At 29.6% G+C, this 4,554-nt stretch overlaps 1 non-coding gene across 1 annotated transcript; it reads right to left on the bottom strand.

Moving 5' to 3' along the window:
• Positions 1-216: 216 nt before the first annotated feature.
• Trnan-guu (transfer RNA asparagine (anticodon GUU)) lies at positions 217-290 on the bottom strand. The gene has a single exon. It is a non-coding gene; the product is annotated as a tRNA-Asn (tRNA).
• Between the last annotated feature and the right edge of the window lie 4,264 nt (positions 291-4,554).

Genomic DNA, 4,554 nt, shown 5'->3' with positions numbered 1-4,554 from the left:
TATGTATATTCACAAAGTGAAACAATGAAACATGAGACTCGTATACTTTGTAGTTATCTTTGTTTATTCTTCGTCCCCAAAACTAAATTAATCGTCTATTTAATGTATTAACTATTTAGTATACAAACACGAGCGTAAAAAACGGTGCATTATATATGTATGCCAACATGTTTTAACCGATTATTTAAAAACCATAGAAAGGAAAATAAAAATAATCGCCCCCGGGTGGATTCGAACCACCAACCTTTCGGTTAACAGCCGAACGCGCTAACCGGTTGCGCCACGAAGGCAACTGAAAGAGTAAATGCCTAAAATGTCAACATATTTTATTGAATAAATAAATACATGCAGTACGAAGAATGGTGGAGAAGAAAGTGTGAGAGAGAGAGAAAAATAGATAGATAGAGATAAAACGATATATATATATATATATATATATATATATATATATATATATATATATATATATATATATATATATATATATATATATATAGAGAGAGAGAGAGAGAGAGAGAGAGAGAGAGAGAGAGAGAGAGAAAAGGATAAACAAAGAAAACAAGAAAATAATAGCAGCAGCAGGATTTTCAAACGCTTATTTTTATATCTGTCTTTGTTTCCCATGAAAAAACGCTAAGAAGCTCATTAATATAATAGTGGCACCGTAAAAATACTGTTTTTTCTCTTGCTTAGGAGGACAAATGGACTGTACTACTACTGGACTTTTAAATTCTTGTCCAGAATTTCACGAGTGACGCCTCTCTAGCGAAATACGCATAGGCTCCGATGTTGTACACAGTTCGTTCGAGGGAGCGTTCATTATTCCGAAAAGGAAAGAAGTTTGGTTTTTTAGCCGACGTACACGAGTGCTACCCTATTAGCTAAATACGCATCGGCTCCGATGTTAAATGTTGTTCGATTGAGAGAGACCTCATTATTTTTACAAGGAAATAATTTTTGCGTGTGTGACCTAATTTTTTTTTTTTTTTTTTTAAATTTTGGCTTGAAATTTGCGCATGATTTTTGTCTTTTTTTTTCTGGAATGATATTTTTTTTTGCCGGAGTTTATGTAATTATTAACAGAAAAATTGGTGAAAGAAACTACTTTTTTTTTTTTTTTTTTTTTTGGCCGGATTTAATAAACAAACAAAATGAAAGCAAAACAACAAATATATGCACTTATGTTACCGTTATGTTTTTTAAATGGTTTAAGTGCCTCCCCCCAATGTTAAAAAAATACATATTCTTATTGTTAGGTGAAAGTATCCGCGCTATTTTTAAATAGTATTTTCAAGTTAATTAAAATTTTACGAATTGTTAGGTGAAAGACAGCACTTTCCCGTCTCATGTTTTTTTTTTTTTTTTTTTTTTTTTTTTTTTGCGGAGTTTATGTAATTTTGAAACATTTTTAGCGCATATTTATGATCCCAATAAGCTTTGGGAGGGGGGGGGACATGCTTTGAACAATTGAAATTCTTAATTTTGAATAAAAAATAATTATTAAAACAAAAACAGTAGTGTGTTCTCGTCGAGTAGTTTTTATTTTATTCAAGAAAATAAAAGATACTCATGCAAATGCACTTATTGAGCTGTGTTGAAGTTCAACACTGTTGAACTAATTACATTATTTAGAAAGCCATTCTTAACATGGGGACGGGAGGGTGTTGTGTACCTATTCTGTACTTTCACCCAACAATTAAATAAAAACAGGTATCCTAAAACTTTAATTAAACTTGAAAATACTATTTAAAAATAGCGCGGATCAATAAGTGCACTGAATATTCCGCGTTTCATCCACTCTAGGACTCTTCAGCCTTATGCGATAAGCCTGAAGAGTCCTAGAGTGGATGAAACGCGGAATATTCAGTGTAATCGCCATATATATATATATATATATATATATATATATATATATATATATATATATATATATATATATATATTAATCCTGTTATTTATTTCACTTACCTCAAAGTTGTAAATAAAATTGGACATAAATTCGATATTATGTTAACCCCCCCTCCCAAAAAAAAAACCAACACTTTTTGGATAATTTTTTCTCGGTAATATAATTATTCGAATTACAAAAACAACCAGACAAAAAAAAAAAATTTTTTTAAAAAGATAATTATTTTTAAAACGCTTTAAATGATATTAAATTCAAATATTACGCGATATGAAGTTTAAATGGATTTTTGGTGCAAGTCCATAAGTAATCTTTTTTACTATAAAAATCTGAAAAAAATCTTTATAATGTACGTACTTGTCACTGCATGAAGATGTCATATTCCAAAAATCACGTAAATCGATCAAGTAGTTTTTTTTTTTATTTAAGAAAATCAAATATTATGAGACATTTTATCGAAGAAAAACTTACCGCCATCTTGCTTTTGAATGATACACTGCTAGCGACACCTATTGGAAATGTTTGGAATATAAGATCAACAAGGAGAAGAAAAAGAAATTGAAAATTAAGACATTTGTAAGTTTTGGAGGATATTGAAAACGAAAATAAACGAGTAGTTTCCAAGTATGAAGAAATATTTTACGTAAATTGAGCACCCACACGTTGACGTTCCTCCAACAAAAATTCGGCAAATGTGTATTTCAGCGGCGTAAATTAAAGTTTTACACTAGTGGTGCCCATAAAGTGGGTGATCATTATACGTTAAAGTTTTATAGAAAAGTGACCCCCCACTTTCTTTAAACTAATATTTCTTCATATCTTGGAACCTACTCGTTTGCTGGAATTTTCAACGTTATTTTCGTTTTCAACATCCTCAAAACTTATAAATGTCTTAATTTTCAATTTTTTTTTCTAGGGCGTAGAAAGTCGATTGTTGCCCCTTGCCGATCTTATATTTCAAACATTTCCAATAGGTGTCGCTAGCAGTGTATCATTCAAAAACAAGATGGCGTTAAGTTTTTCTTCGATAAAATGTCTCATAATATTTGATTTTCTTAAATAAAAAAAGCTACCTGATCGATTTATGTGATTTTTGGAATATGACATCTTCATGCAGTGATAAGTACGTACATTATACATATTTTTTTCAGATTTTTACAGTAAAAAAGATTACTTGTGGACCTGGGCCATTTCTAGACTTGCACCGGATTTTTTTAATAACAGGTTTCCAATAATAATAAAAAAATATATTCATATAAAAGAATATAAGACTATTGAGATAATAAAAATGGTAAATCCAAAATCAACCTTAAAAAATTCGTTTTGATTTTATTATTTAAATTGATGAATTTAGGAAAACTCGTCTCCGGAAAACTCGACCTCGGAAAACTCGTCCCTTTTTTGCTAGGTAGGAAAACTGGTCCCTTATTGAATGAATATCGATTGAAAACACATTCTATGACCGTTCTTGAAGAAGATATTGTCTTTAAAAGAGAATACACATCCCATAATATTAAAAAAAATATATTTTTACTTGTTTACTGTTGTTTAAAAAAAAATTAATTAATTTTTCCAAGTTTTAGTTTTCTACCTAGCTTTGAAAGTTTTAGGTCTTTCAACTTATTTTAAAGAGTTTATTTAGTTAAAAAAAAAAAAAAGTAATGTCGAGTGTTACTTATGAACAAAACATGTCCGACATAAGAGGATCACGTCTTAGGAAGATAGATAATTGCTCAAAAATAGAAAATTAAAGAAAATATTAAGGTAGATATAGTTTTAAAACGAGTCCCCCCCTCCAAAAGAAAATAAATTTGTATATTTTTAGGTAATAATGCATATCCCATAATATTTAAAAAAAATATTTTTACATGTTTATTGTTTAAAAAAAATCAAATTGATTTTTCTAAGATTTCGTTTTCTACCCAGCTTTTTAAGTTTTTGGTGATTAAACTTATTTTAAAGAGTTTATTTAGTTAAAAAGAAATAACAAGTAATGTCGCACTCGACATTACTTAGTAAATAATTTTTAGCAAAAAATTTCCGAAAATTAAAGAAAATACTGAGGTAAATATAGTTTTAAAATGAGCCTCCCCCACCTCCAAAAGAAAATAAATTTGTATATTTTTAAGTACGGCACAAGTGCCCCCGAAATGACTTTTAAACGATACCCTCCCCTCCCGATGTTAAGAATGGCTTTCGAAATAATGACGTTATTATTACAGCGCGGTACCAAAATTACATAAAACCGTGTTTTCTTTTTTGTTGTTTTGTAATAACACAATAATTATTTAAACTGAATTAATTCTTCTAAATAAAATAATAACTAACTATATATAATCGCCTGTACTGAATCCTCATCAGCTCACAACTTTCTGTATTCCCAGACTCTTAATTTCTCAAATCTTATATCACCAAGACATCCTTCTGAATAGACACAAGAATTCTCCTGAGCAGCTCAACATCCAGTGATCATATATCTAATCCTCATGAAATTGCTTATATCACTGAATATTACCTTAAATTTTCTTTCTATCCCTAAGCTAAGTAGAACACCTCATAATACTCTATTCAACTATTTTTAAATTAGATACACCCAGTTGCAATATTAGAAGTGCTTCATCCCTGACCTAGACTACGGACTTGTACAA

The sequence above is a fragment of the Euprymna scolopes genome, chromosome 37, assembly GCF_053919585.1.
Source record: "Euprymna scolopes isolate OS-2025 chromosome 37, ASM5391958v1, whole genome shotgun sequence".
NCBI lineage: Eukaryota > Metazoa > Mollusca > Cephalopoda > Sepiida > Sepiolidae > Euprymna > Euprymna scolopes.
The sequence above is the reverse complement of the archived record's forward strand: the minus strand, read 5'-3'. Positions and strand labels throughout refer to the sequence as shown.